Raw genomic sequence first — 15,833 nt, forward strand, 5'->3', positions numbered from 1 at the left:
TGTGTGGTGTGGAAGAACAAATAGATAACAGACCTTAGAGAAGATCACATTGGCCAGGTCTCCAGCATTGTTGTGCTCTGCATTCTCTAAGTAGTGTAATTTCCCACTCCAGTAGAAGTTCATAGACTTTCCATTGTAGAAACATTAAAGATCTAAGATTAAAAGGAAAAAACAATATTATAAAAGAGAGAGTGGAAATGATAGCACAAATAGCAAAAGCACAAAAGAAACTAGTCGGAGAGAGGATCTGCTGTACTAGCAGCAGAACTCCCCATGAGTATTTTGCTACTGTAAGTTGGAGTCTCATTCTGTGGTCCCTATCTTCACAGTGCACTGCAACAAAGAGGTAAAATTTATGAAAATAAAACCTTTTATTTTTTGGTAGCTTGTTTTGTGTACATAAATTTTGCAGAGAAAACGTGAATTCAAAAACTTCAGTCAATTAAACCTGCAGTTGTAAGACTTGCTTAAGTCCTGCCTACTGAAACAAAATCAGCAAACTTTTGGTGAGATCCTTCAAAAAGGCTTTCATCAAATGTTACTTTCAGAAACTAACTTTAAAGACAGCTATTAGAATACAAAAAATTTCTTATGATTGTCAGATCAGTTCAGTCACTAAGTCGTGTCCGACTCTTCGCAACACCATGGACTGCTTCGCAACACCATGGACTGCAGCACACCAGGCCTCCCTGTCCATCACCAACTCCTGGAGTTTACCCAAACTCATGTCCACTGAGTCGGTGATGCCATCCAACCTTCTCATCCTCTGTCATCCCCTTCTCCTCCTGCCCTAAATCTTTCCCAGCATCTGGGTCTTTTCCAGTGAGTCAGTTCTTCACATCAGGTGGCCAAAGTATTAGAGTTTCAGCTTCAACATCAGTCCTTCTAATGAACACTCAGGACTGATTTCCTTTAGGATGAACTGGTTGGATCTCCTTGCAGCCCAAGGGACTCTCAAGAGTCTTCTCTAACACCACAGTTCAAAAGCATCAATTCTTTGGCGCTCAGCGTTCTTTATAGTCCAACTCTCACATCCATACATGACTACTGGAAAAACCATAGCCTTGACTAGACAGACCTTAGTTGGCAAAGTAATGTTTCTGCTTTTTAATAAGCTGTCTAGGTTGGTCATAACTTTCCTTCCAAAGAGTAAACATCTTTTAATTTCATGGCTTCAGTCACCATCTGCAGTGATTTTGGAACCCCCCCAAAATAGTCAGCCACTGTTTCCCCATCTGTTTGTTATGAAGTGATGGGACCAGATGCCATGATCTTCGTTTTCTGAATGTTGAGCTTTAAGTCAACTTTTTCATTCCCCTCTTTCACTTTCATCAAGAGTTTCTTTAGTTCTTCTTCACTTTCTGCTATAAGGGTGGTGTCATCTGCATATCTGAGATTATTGGTATTTCTCCCAGCAATCTTGATTCCAGCTTGTGTTTCATCCAGCCCAGCGTTTCTCATGATGTACTCTGCATATAAGTTAAATAAGCAGGCTAACAATATACAGCCTTGACATACTCCTTTTCCTATTTGGAACTGGTTTGTTCTTCCATGTCCAGTTCTAACTGTGGCTTCCTGACTTGCATACAGATTTCTCAAGAGGCAGGTCAGGTGGCCTGGTATTCCCATCTATTTCTTATGATATCCCATGCTATGGTGTTTTTAACCTGCTGTTATTACTTGAATACTTAGAAGGGCCTCGGTGGATATTTGTTAAACAATAGAGAGGATTTTCTGGAAAGTTTTTGAACCTTTTATGATTTCATAGTTTAACTTTTCATAATAATTAAGATCAAGCTCTGAGATCAGATGGATCTAACTATCTGTGTCCTTCAGCAGGTTTTTGCAACTTGTTTAAGTCTCAGATCATTTTTTTATTAAAAGAAATCTCAGTATATAATCACGTCTTCCATTGGGTGTTCACTTAGGTTAAAAAGAGAATTTATATAAAACTCATAGCTCAGAACCATGTCCATGGCTCTAAAATGCTAAAAACATTAGCTACTAACATTTTATACCTCATCTTAGGCAAATGATGTACACAATTCTTTAATCTGATCTTCTTTGCCATATGAAGCATATATTAAGCCTTTTTGTGATAGTATCAAGTATTTGGTCATGGCAAAATGACATACTTTTTGACGGAGATTTGTATGACTCATCAACAAACAAACAGACAAAGATTCCTGATTTTTCATGGTAGTTTATTGGTAGTAGGAGATGGACATGTATTCTATAGCAGAGGCCAGAGCACAGAGACCAAGACGGATAGAATAATATACTTAGAGAATAAAAGGAAAGGCCCTATTTTCTGATGTTGAGCTTCATAACATGTTTGATGGGCACATCACTGAAAAAGCTGGATCATCCATAATAACAGTAGTGGGAGGAAAAGGATGCTTCCTCCCCAGCACCCCCCCCCAGCTTTTTTTTGGCAGAGGAGAGGCAAGGAAAAAGATAGAAACAGGAGGAAGAAGCAGAAAACTTCACTATACACAAAATGGAGGTCAAAGTGAGCCTACTGGAGGCAGTGTGATACAGTAGACGTAGCATGGGCTTTATAATGGGATAAATCTAAATCTGGTTTTCTAGCTGGGTTATTTGTTATGGAGGCTAAGTACCTATTGCTATTTGACAATCTGTGAACCTGTCACTTCATCTTTGTCATGGTAATAAAAATCATAATTATAAAATGTATAAAATAAAAATTATGTCATAGGGGTCTAGTGAAGATATAATGAAACAACATTGCTAGTTGAGTGCACAATCCATTTTCTGGTCTTAGAAAATACTTCTCGCTCACTCTGCAGGCAAAAAAGGCACAAAAATGCTTGCTGAAGCATTGTTTCTTGCACTTTTTTACTCATTTCTGCCATAAGCATTCCTGGCAGTTGTGGGAGATTTGTGTTGTGTCAATTTAGCTAAGCTGGGACATTTCCCAGAATCCACCTTTCCCTCATGCAGTCAGCTCAAGCCCAGGCTCAGAAGTGTGAAGGAAAGCCTAGCTGGCTTCTGGAGCTGAGAAGGTTGGTGCAGACTAGGTACTGTTGCAGCTCCTGCCAGTGGTATTGCCTCCTGGCTTCTTGGTTGGAGAGTGGCAGCAGCCAGGGGCTTAACTCCTCCAGATTCTATCGAATCTCCTGTTCCGAGTTCTCCAACTCTCAGCCCAGTTTTGTGTTTGGCAGTGTGACAAAGGGGCATCGGCTTCTCCTGATGAAAACCCTTAGCATCAAAGTTTGAAACTTGGAGGCAATAAGGAACCAATACATGTTCCAGTTCATTCTTGAGGGTCCCAATTCAGGCTTGGGGGTTGCAGTTTGGCCTGTTGCATTTGCACAGGCAACTGGCTTTTCTTCACTCCACAGCCATCTTCCCTTCCCAAACATCTGCCTGTGGTATCAGGTTCCAGCATAGACTCAGACACTAAACCTCACATGCATTGTTTCTTCTGTTTCAATAGTTATATAAGATTAACCTTTATGATCAATGCCTATATATATATATGCCTGAACTTCCCAGGTGGCGCTAGTGGTAAAGAACGCGGCTGCCAATGCAGATGTGGGTTCAATCCCTGGGTTGGGAAGATTCCCTTGGAGGAGGAAATGGCAACCCACTCCACATTCTTGCCTGGAGAATCCCATGGACAGAGGAGCCTGATGGGCTACAGTCCATAGGGTCACAAAGAGTCAGACATGGCTGCAGTGAGTTAGCACATATGTGCATATACTTACAGATACACATATACTTATCCTGGTCATCTTACTTCTCTGATAATCTGATAAAAAGCTTAACTGATTCAGTGGGCTTTCTATGTTATGGACTGATAAAACCAATGAGTAAGTACAGACTCTGTACACAGTTCTTACAGGAAAAATCAGATATCACTCATAATATAAGAAATTATAAAGTTTCTATGGATTTGCCAACTCTGGACTATATAATATGTGACCTGTTGTATCTGGTTTTTTTCCCCACTTAGCATGCTTACTAAGTTTATCCACATTGCTGGTTATATCAGTACTTCAACTTTTATGGCTGAATAATATTCAATCATATGGATATATCACATTTTGTTTATTCATTTATCCACTGATGGACGTTTGGGTTGTTTTCAATTTTGGGAACTATATAGTTTCAAACAAGATAGTGGTAATGACAAAACATTGTGAACATATTAAATGTCACTGAAATACACACTTTAAAATTGTTAAGCTTGTATTACATAAATTTCACTTCAATAAAAAATTTAAGGTTATGAAGTTATAATGTTGATTTTCTTTAGTTTAAAAAATTTTTACATGTACATACATGTACATGTTCACAATGAAATTGAAGATACTCTATTGAAGTTTATGGGTGCCAAACTGGTAAAAAGTATGTTCACTTAACTAGATATTTTCAGTAATAAGGTCAAATGTTTTCTACATGTGACTCCAATCTACTTCGTATATTATTCTTTGCTCTGCTGTTTCACTACAAACTTGTCATTGATTGGCTTCTTGACATGCACATAAAATCAAATTAGCATCCAGCCTGTGAGAATAATTCTCTTAAAAGATTACTGCTTTCACCATTTAGCCAATAGCGAAATGTTTCTGTCTACACCATCCCACACTTATTTTGGAAGGCATTTGGTAACACTTATCAGCCTGCACATGCCAGCAATTAGATGTCAATAGAATTACTATGTTCAATCCTTTGTATACAAGGAACATATTAACCAAAATTTCCAGTCCTCACAATTTTCTGAACACATCAGTTTTTGTCCTTTTAGCATGGAGTGTCTTTAGAGACATATAAAGGCCCACATCTGCCTCCAAACAGTATGAAAGAAGATTTCAAGACTGAGGATATACCAAGCCAGTTCTCTTTCCCTTATGTTTCAGGAAGTACAAAAAAAAAGTCAGTATTTTCCTTCAACTGCCAAGTCCACTCTCTTTTTTCGTTTGTTTTAATTCTTTCTTATTCTATCTAATATGATTATCATTGTTTTAGAGAAATCCCTAGCCCCACCTCCCCCATTACCCCTCTCTTACACTATACTCCAGTCACACTGGTTTACCTTTAGCTTCAGGAACATGTGAAACTCATCTCCATCTCAAGACCTTTAGAATTGCTCATTCTGCTTGAACATGCTGTCTCAACAAGGTCATTTTTTCAACATCCACATCTCAAATCATATGGTACCTTTTCCCAGTGGGATCCTCTAGCTATATCAGCCTTTCAGTCACACTCTACCACATTACTCTATTTATTTTTTATTTTATGTATTCCATTACTATATCATGGCTTCCCAGGTGGCTCAGCAGTAAAGAATCCACCTGCCAAAGTAGGAGACGCAAGACACATGGGTTTGATCCCTGGGTTGGGAAGGTCCCCTGGAGGAGGAAATGGCAACCCACCCCAATATTCTTGCCATGGAGAGAGGAGCCTTTGGGCTACAGTCCACAGGGTCACAAAGAGTTGAACACATCTGAGCATCTAAGGCCAGCACATCATTGTATCATATTGTTAACATAGTGGAGGCTCTGCCTGTCTGATTGACAGCTGTTTTCCCAGAGTTTTGAACAACGTTGGAGCAGTTAGGAGATGTAAAGTAACTATCTTGACTGACTAATAAACTAACAGGTTTATTAGTTTATTAACTGATAATAAACTAATCATGCTAATAAATGTAAATTTGCAATGTGATTCACAGTGGTACCATCATGGTAACACAAAATGCTGAAAAAGATTGGGTATTTATACATATATACACGCATGTATGTATATATGTACGCTGGTTAGGGGGTTTTGAGGTGGTGAAAGGACAAGGTTATAAGTTCAGTTTTGATATTTTCATTTTGAAGTATCATTAATATCCCAAGAAATGATATCAAATAAGTAATTTTGTGGATTAGACCAAACAAAAATTAGAAGTGTGGTATAGTGATGATTCATGAGACATCTGCTCCTCAGTGTTTATTAAATGTGGGCATGGATAAGATCATTCAGGAATAGCAAGAAGAATAGAAAGAGAGGAATGAAAGTGAGAATGGATAACAATTGAAAGCAAACAGAACAAGAGTTGTCAGTGAGAGAGGAGGATAACCATGAAGGTGCGGCACCCTGAAGAAGTTTTAGGCTGAGTATGTCTTAAGAAAATCCACACGCTGAAGTCCTAATCCCCAGTGTAATGGGATCTGGAGGCGGGGCCTTGGGAAGTAATCAGATTTAGATGGGGTCATGAAGGTGGAGCATCAGATGGGATTAGCGCTTTTATAAGATGAGAGACACCAGAACATTTCTTTTTCTCCCCTGAATTTGAACAAAGAGGAGGTCATGTGAAGACACGTGAGATTTGTTGTTGTTCAGTCGCTAAGGCATGTCCAATTCTTTGCAACCCCATGGACTGCAGCACTCCAGGCTTCCTTGTCCTTCACTATCTCCTGGAGCTTGCTCAAACTCATGTCCACTGAGTCAGTGATGCCATCCAACATCTTACCCTCTGTCATCCCTTTCTCCTCTTGCCCTCAATCTTTCCCAGCATCAGATCTTTCCAATGAGTTGGCTCTTCGTATCAGGTGGCCAAAGTGTTGGAACTTCAGCTTCAGAAGCACTCCTTCCAATGAATATTCAGGACTGATTTCCTTTAGGAATGACTGGTTTGATCTCCCTGCTGTCCAAGGGACATTCAAGAGCCTTTCCCAGCACCACAACTCAAAAGCATCAATTCTTCGGTGCTCAGCTCTCTTTATGGTCCAACTTTCACATCCATACATGATTACTAGAAAAACCATAGCTTTGATTATACAAAACTTTGTCACCAAAGTGATGTCTCTGCTTTTTAATATGCTAAATTTGTCATAACTTTTCTTCCAAGGAGCAAGCATCTTTTAATTTCATGGCTGCAGTCACCATGCACAGTGATTGTGGGGCCTAAGAAAATAAAATCTGCCAGTTTCCAATGTTTCCCCATTCATTTGCCATGAAGTGTTGGGACCAGATGCTATGATCTTAGTTTTTTGAACATTGAGTTTTAAGCTAGCTTTTTCACTCTCCTCTTTCACTTTCATCAAGAGGCTTTTTAGTTCCTCTTTGCTTTCAGCCATTAGAGTGGTAACATCTGCATAGTTGAGGTTGTTGGTATTTTTCCTGGTAACCTTGATCCCAGCTTGTGATTCATCCAGTCTGGGATTTTGCATGATGTACTATGCATGTAAGTTGAATAAACAGGGTGACAACATACAGCCTTGACATACTCCTTTCCCAATTTGGAAGCAGTCTGTTGTCCCATGTTCAGTTCTAACTATTGCTTCTTTACCTGCATACAGGTTTCTCAGGAGACAGTAAGGTGTTCTGGTATTCCCATCTCTTTAAGAATTTTCCACAGTTTGCTGTGATCCATGCAGTCAAAGTTTTTAGCGTAGTCAATGAAGCAGAAGCAGATGTTTTTGGGATTCCTTTGCTTTCTCTATTATCTAATGAATGTTGGCAATTTGATCTCTGGTTACTCTGCCTTTTCTAAACCCAGTTTGTACATCTGGAAGTTCTTGGTTCACATACTGCTAAAACCTAGCTTGAAGGATTTTGAATATTGCCTTGCTAGCTTATGAACTATGTATTTGAACATTCTTTGGCATATGCAATTGTATGTTTGAACATTCTTGTGCATTGCCCTTCTTTAGGATTGGGATGAAAACTGACCTTTTCCAGTCCTGTGGCTGCTGCTGAGCTTAACAAATTTGCTAACATTTTAAGGGCAGCACTTTAACAACAGCACCATTTAGGATTTGAAATAGCTCCATTGGGGGCTTCCCTGGTAACTCAGCTGGTAAAGAATCTGCCTGCAATGCAGCAGACCCTGGTTTGATTCCTGGGTTGGGAAGATCCCCTAGAGAAAGGATATACTACCCACTCCAGTATTCTTGGGTTTCCCTGGTGGCTCAGCTGGTAAAGAATCTTCCTGCAAGGTGAGAAACCTGGGTTCAATCCCTGGATTGGGCAGATTCCCTGGAGAAGGGCATGGCAACCTACTTCTGTATTCTTGCCTGGAGAATCCCCATGAAGAGAGGAGTCTGGGGCTCTATGGTCTATGGGGACACAAAGAGTTGAACAGGACTAAGCACAGCACAATAGCTCCACTGGAATTCTGTCACCTCCACTAGATTTGTTCATAGCAATGCTTTCCTAAGGCCCACTTCACTTTACACTCCAAGATGCCTGGCTCTAGGTGAGTGACCGCACAATCATGTTTTATCCGGGTCATCAGACTTTTTGTATAGTTCCTTTGTGTATTCTTGCCACCTCTTCTTAATCTCTTCTGCTTCTGTTAGATCCTTGCCATTTCTGTCCTTTATTGTGCCTGTATTTGCATGAAATGTTCCTTTGGTATCTCCAATTTTCTTGAGATCTCCAGTCTTTCCCATTCTACTGCTTTCCTCCATTTCTTTGTATTGTTCACTTAAGAAGGCTTTCTTAAGTCTCCTTGCGATTCTCTGGAACTCTGCCTTCAGCTGGGTATATCTTTCCCTTTCTCCTTTACCTTTCACCTCTCTTTCCTTAGCTATTTGTAAGGCTTCCTCAGACAACCACTCTGCCCTCTTGCATTTATTTTTCCTTGGGATATTTTTTTTTCCATCACCTCCTGTACAATGTTATATGCCTCTGTCCACAGTTCTTCAGGCAATCTACAAGACTACCAGATATACTAGTCTCTCTCTTTTTTTTTTAATTTTAATTTTTACTTTATTTTGCTTTACAATACTGTATTGGTTTTGCCGTACATTGACATGAATCTGCCACGGGTGTACATGAGTTCCCGATCCTGAACCCCCCTCCCACCTCCCACTCCATATCATCTCTCTGGATCATCCCGTGCACCAGCCCCAAGCACCCTGTATCCTGTATCAAACATAGACTGGCAATTCATTTCTTACCTGATAGTATACATGTTTCAATGCCATTCTCCCAAATCATCCCAACTTCTCTCTCTCCCACAGAGTCTAAAGGTCTGTTCTATACATCTGTGTCTCTTTTGCTATCTCGCATAGAGGGTTATCATTACCATCTTTCTAAATTCCATATATATGTGTTAGTATACTGTATTGGTGTTTTTCTTTCTGGCTTACACAATGGAGTATTACTCAACCATTAAAAAGAATACATTTGAATCAGTTCTAATGAGGTGGATGAAAATGGAGCCTATTAAATAGAGTCAAGTAAGCCAGAAAGAAAAATATACTAGTCTCTTGATATACTAGTCAAAATATCTAGTCTCTTGAATCTATTCATCATCTTTACTGTGTAATCATAACAGATATGATTTAGGTCATACCTTAATGGCCTAATGGTTTTCCATACTTTCTTCAATTTCAGCCTGAATTTTGCAGTAAGGTCATCATGATCTGAGCCATAGTCAGCTCCAGGCATTATTTTTGACGATTGTATAGAGCTTCTTCATCTTTGGCTGCAAAGAATATAATCAACCTGATTTTGGTACTGACCATCTGATGATGATGACAGTGAGATGGTTAACCTCTAAAAGCCAGAAAGAGTGTTCTCATCAGGAATGAAAACTATCAGCAACTTAATCTTGGACTTTCAGCTTCCAGAACTGTAGGAAAATACATTTCTGTTCTTTAAGTCAATTAATCTATGGCATTTTGTTATAGAGCCCAAGTCGGCTAAGGCAAGAGTATTTCAAGAAGGAGAGAATTTATATTTCATCCTAACTTAGAGATTTTTATTGGAGACTCTACTTCCTAACCAGCTTATTCCTCTGCTTTTTTTTTTTTTTTTCCTATTTCCTATGTTTTCTACAGGAATCATTTACATGTCTCTTTAGGTAAGATTTTTTACATGACTCTCAGTAGACTACATTTCCTCATTGGTCAAGACTTTCATGACCTTGAAATGTCCATGCCATGGATCACTTCTCCAGTTTATAATACTTACCCATTCAGACCTGCTGTAATCATTGCAAACTTTAGGTACTTATTTCAGATTTCAGTTCTTTAGGAATGCCAAGCACAAATGACTGTATACTCTGTTTCTATCATCTTATTTTGACCCCAAGTTCTAAGGGTTCTAAGCATATGCTGGAAGGTTGGCAGGTTTCATCCACGTCTTCTAGTTCAGGTGCTCATCTTCTGAGTGTAGAGGACATTTATCATATAAGGCAGTTCCCCATCAACACCCTTTTCTAGCGAGAAACCAGAGATCATTGGAGTACCATCCAACGATCTTTCTTTTTTCTTTGGAGTGGCATCTGACAGAACAGGCGCAAATGTCCCAGTCTCAATCAACCAGAGGCTCCAACACGGGACAGTGACTCTGTAGTGAGGGACACAAAACCAAAGTGACCATTTAGATTCATTCATAGCAGCAACAGCAACATCAATGATGTCCTACATGCAGCAGCAACTCTAGACCATCCTGCTTGGTTAAAAGACCCTGGCTTCCTCTCTCTTGGCATAAAAGTACGGAAGTGCCTTCATTCATACCCAGTCTCTATGCCTGGTTCTCTATCCTCACATTGCTTCTGTGACATCCTCAGTATCCTTGCAAATTTATATACTTATTTTACCCCTTTTTCCTAACACTAACCAGTTAGTTTTTGTTACCTGTAATCAAAACCTTTCAAACTAATAGAAAGGGAGGTATTCACATGATCCGCTCAAGTAAGAACCATGTCACCATGATTAGTGGCTAAGCTAGCACTTCCTAACAGAATTATTTGTTACTCTTGGCAGATTTCAGGGAGAAAAAACCCACTGCTTTGCCAGAGCTTCTGTTGCCAGTGACTATCACTCTAGGGGTATTCTCAAGAGAAAGAGAACATTGTGGGGGTGGGGGGGAAACCAGCATTTGCAATTTAGATTGCCACTGCATTTAATAAATGGGGAGATGGTATTACTTTACTGGTAATTAATTTTTTAAAGCCTTTGTAAAATGTCATCTGGACTCTGTTTATTGGAACATACCAACACATTAGACAAAACTAACCTTGTTGATTTACTCAAGACAGCTAAGCTGACAAATTTCAGTGGAGCCTGTTACAATGCTAGCTCTGACTTATAAAAATGTCTATTTTGAGTCATGACTAAGTAGGACTGTATATGTATTTATAAGAGTATTTTCCTGCCTCTAATGAAAGACACAGACATGTGGGAAGTTGTTTATCCTATGAGCACCAAACATCATACTGAATCCCCTTGAAATGTTAAAATTTGGAGCCATTGGTCTGTTATCTACAGAGAGAAAAACAATACTGTGGGTTCAGGAGAAACGGATAGGAGGGTTTGAAATGGGAAGAAAAACACCAACAGGAATGATAAACTGGGTTTTAATGACAAAGTGACTTTGCCAATTGTAACTCGGGTGCTGGGTAAGCTGATCTGACTTCATTAGGTGATAGCCAGCCTCCCAAAGCCATCATCAGGCTGGAAGAAAGCCATATGTGTTGGTCGCACAAATGGACATTGATTTTTCAATAAACTGGAACCCAAAGCCAACATTATTCCAATGATATCTTTTCTCGGGAGAGATGATTTCTCGCTCATGCCTGGCACCATGTCTCAGCCCTTTTATTACAAGAATTACATGGGTGAAGCAGAGTAGAAAACATCAGCTCACTTAAGTCAGGTGATGAATGAGGCAATTAAGTCAATTAGATGCAGAGTTACTGAGCTATATCTATTTTGCTTTGTAAAATATAATTTTAAATAAGATCATCTGTCATACCATACTTGACAGCATCAGAATTCTGTGTGGCAGAAAAAATGTGGTTCATTACTCTGTGAAAACAGTGTCTACTCTCTCAACTGGATAAAGTAACCTTCTTCTTTAAGTTGAAGGTTGTTGTCTCTTAACTCTTTCTCTATAAGAAAGCAGAACACATTTTATATTTGCTATATATTTCCACATTTCTTTAAATGGTTTTTACAACAGTCATCATGTGTTTGGGGGATTAGCAGACAGAACTAATTTGAGTTTTTCAGTGTATGATATACCAGACGCATCTCTTTCTGGAGGGAGAGAGAGAGCACAGATTTTCTTTGTTCTGGTAAGCATCACTTGAGTGACTTTGTGGTGAAAAATGAACAGGTACTCTTGTCTAAGAGAAGAGTGCCAGGATCTTTAAGTTGCTTAACTAAAGGTATTCACCACCACTCTATCCCTTTGGTATGCAGAACTTGTCACTGGGGAAGAGGTGTGTATCTACAGTGGAACCAAGGAGGCCTTTGCAGTGACCGTAATCAGACTCTTTGCTTTTGGAGGAATATTTCTACAGCCTCTGATGGATTGTGATGGTCCTACTGAAGATGCATGGGCAGGTTAGGACACCAGGAGCTACCATGGGAAACTAACAACAAATGTGGATAATACTGGACTGGTGGCTAAGGCTTATCAATAAATTGCTTATGAGCTAAGCTGTTTTTTTGTTTTAAGGTAGAGAACCAATAAAACTTAGTGAACTGTTTATCAGTTAGAATATTTCACATATAAATATGAATTACATTGGCCAGTGCACATTTTCTGAAGTTTTCTCAAAAGCCTACCACTCACATATATATTATTACTCTCCCTGCTTCACTCATTTCTCTAACTTTCTGGAACACAGAAGGCAATTGAGTTATTCGCCTTTTGCCAAGATGGTTGTGAAAGTGAATGCCTCTAAGTTCAGTTCAGTTCAGTCGCTCAGTCATGTCCTACTCTTTGCGACCCCATGAATCGTAGCACACCAGGCCTCCCCGTCCATCACCAACTCCCGGAGTTCACCCAGACTCACGTCCATCGAGTCCGTGATGCCATCCAGCCATCTTATCCCCGGTCGTCCCCTTCTCCTCCTGCCCCCAATCCCTCCCAGCATCAGAGACTTTTCCAATGAGTCAACTCTTTGAATGAGGTGTCCAAAGTACTGGAGTTTCAGCTTTAGCATCATTCCCTCCAAAGAAATCCCAGGGCTGATCTCCTTCAGAATGGACTGGTTGGATCTCCTTGCAGTCCAAGGGACTCTCAAGAGTCTTCTCCAACACCACAGTTCAAAAGCATCGATTCTTCAGTGCTCAGCTTTCTTCACAATCCAACTCTCACATCCATACATGACCACTGGAAAAACCAATGCCTCTCAGTTGTCTGACTCTTTGTGACCTGGACTCTGTTGCACAGTCCATGGAATTCTCCAGGCCAGAATACTGGGGTGGGTAGCCTTTCCCTTCTCCACAGGATCTTCCCAACCCAGGGATCGAATCCAGGTCTCCCACATTGCAGATGTATTCTTTACCAGCTGAGCCACAAGGGGAGCCCCCTTTTCTTCAAAATAGTGGAGTAGAAGGACAAGCACACTTCTCCTGCAAGAACTCCAAAATTACAACTTGCTTCTGAACAACCATTGGCAGGAAAAGTTGGATCCCACCAAAAAAAGATACCCCATGTCCAAGGGCAAAGGAGAAGCCCCAGCAAGATGGTAGGAGGTGCAAAATTACATTTAGAATCAAAGCCCATACCTGCCAGAGACACTCGGAGGGCTCAAACAAAACCTTGCGTGCATCAGGAGACCCTACAGAGACTGAGCCAGACCTGCCTCTGAGTGTTTGAGTATCTCCCGTGGGGGTATGGCTCAGGTTACCTGCTGCAGGGGCAGGGGCTCTGGGTGCAGCAATCCTTGGTGTGGCATAAGCCCTCTTGGAGAAAGTCACCATTAACCCCACCATAGAGCCGCTGAGCAGACAACCCACAAACTTCAGAACAATTATACCAAATAAATTCTCACACTGTTAAGAAAGTGCTAGGACACACAACAGATTTCTCAACCTGGGGGTCTGACAAAGGGACTGAGAACCCTCAGGGAATATAACTTTGGAGACCAGTGGGAATTGATTACAGAAATTATACAAGACTGAGGAAACAGACTCTTAGAGGGCACAAACAAACCTTGAGCAGACCAGGACCCAGGAGAAAGGAGCAGTGACCCTACAAGAGACTGACCCGGACTTGTCCATGAGTCTCCAGGAGTCCCTGGCAGAGGCATGAGTCAGCAGTGGCTTGCTACAGGGTCAGGGCACTGAGTGCAGCAGTGCATGCATGGAACCTTTTGAAGGAGGTCACCATTATCTTCATTACCTCCACCATAGTTTGGTCTCAGGTCAAGCAACAGGGAGGGAACACAAACCTGAGCATCAACAGAAAATTGGAGTAAAGATTTACTGAGAATGGCCTCACCATCAGAAAAGACCCAGTTTCATCCACAGTCAGTCTCTCCCATCAGGAAGCTTCCATAAGCCTCTTATCCTTACCAATCAGACGGTGACAGAATGAAAACCACAGTCACAGGAAACTAATAAAAACTGATCACACGGACCACAGTCTTGTCTAACTCAATGAAACTAGGAGCCATGCCATGTAGAGCCACCCAAGATGGACAGCTCATGGTGGAGAGGTCTAAAAACATGTGTCCACTGGAGAAGGGAATGGCAAACCACTTCAGTATTCTTGCCTTGAGAACCGCATGAATAGTATGAAAAGGCAAAAAGATAGGCCACAGAAAGATGAACTCCCCAGGATGGTAGGTATCCAACATGCTACTGGAGAAGAGTGGAGAAATAACTCCAGAAAGAATGAAGAGATGAAGCCAAGTGAAAACAATGTCCAGTTGTGGATGTGACTGGTGATGGAAGTAAAGTCCAATGCTGTAAAGAACAGTATTGCATAAGAACCTGGAATGTTAGGTTCATGAATCAAGGCACATCGGAAGTGGTCAAACAGGAGATGGCAAGAATGAACACTGACATTTTAGGAGTCAGCGAACTAAAATGGACTGGAATGGGTGAATTTAACTCAGATGACCATTATATCTACTACTGTGGGCAAGAATCCCTTAGAAGAAATGGAGTAGCCCTCATAGTCAACAAAAGAGTCTGAAATGCAGTACTTGTGTGCAATCTCCAAAACAACAGAATGATCTCTATTCACTTCCAAGGCAAACCACTCAATATCACAGCAACCCTATGCCCCAACCAGTAATGCTGAAGAAGCTGAAGTTGAATGGCTCTCTGAAGACCTACAAGACCTTCTAGAACTAACATCCCCAAAAGATGTTCTTTTCATTATAGGGGACTGGAATGCAAAAGTAGGAAGTCAAGAGATACCTGGAGTAACAGGCAAATTTGGCTTTCGAGTACAAAATGAAGCAGGGCAAAGGCGAACAGAGTTTTGCCAACAGAAGCACTGGTCATAGCAAACATTCTTTTCCAACAACACAAGAGAAGACTCTACACATGGACATCACTAGATGGTCAACACCGAAATCAGACTGATTATATTCTTTACAGCCAAAGATGGAGAAGCTCTATACAGTCAGCAAAAACAAGACTAGGAGCTTACTGTGGCTCAGATCATGAACTCCTTATTGCCAAATTGAGACTTAAATTGAAGAAAGTATGGAAAACCACTAGACCATTCAGGTATGACCTAAGTCAAATACTTTATGGTTATACAGTGGAAGTGACAAATAGATTCAAAGAATTAGATCTGAAAGAGTGCCTGAAGAACTATGGACAGAGGTTCATGACATTGTATAGGAGGCAGTGACCAAGACAATCCCCAAGAAAAAGAAATCCAAAAAGGCAAAATGGTTGTCTGAGGAGGTCTTACAAACAGCTGTGAATAGAAGAGAAGCAAAAGGCAATGGAGAAAAGGAAAGATATACCCATCTAAATGCAGTAGAGTTTCTAAGAACTTAGAGTTCCTAAGAATAGCAAGGAGGGATAAGAAAGCCTTCCTCGGTGATCAGTGCAAAGAAATAGAGGAAAACAACAGAATGGGAAAGATTAGAGATCTCTTCAAGAAAA

Source organism: Ovis canadensis, chromosome 9 (assembly GCF_042477335.2).
Source record: "Ovis canadensis isolate MfBH-ARS-UI-01 breed Bighorn chromosome 9, ARS-UI_OviCan_v2, whole genome shotgun sequence".
In the NCBI taxonomy this organism is placed as follows: domain Eukaryota; kingdom Metazoa; phylum Chordata; class Mammalia; order Artiodactyla; family Bovidae; genus Ovis; species Ovis canadensis.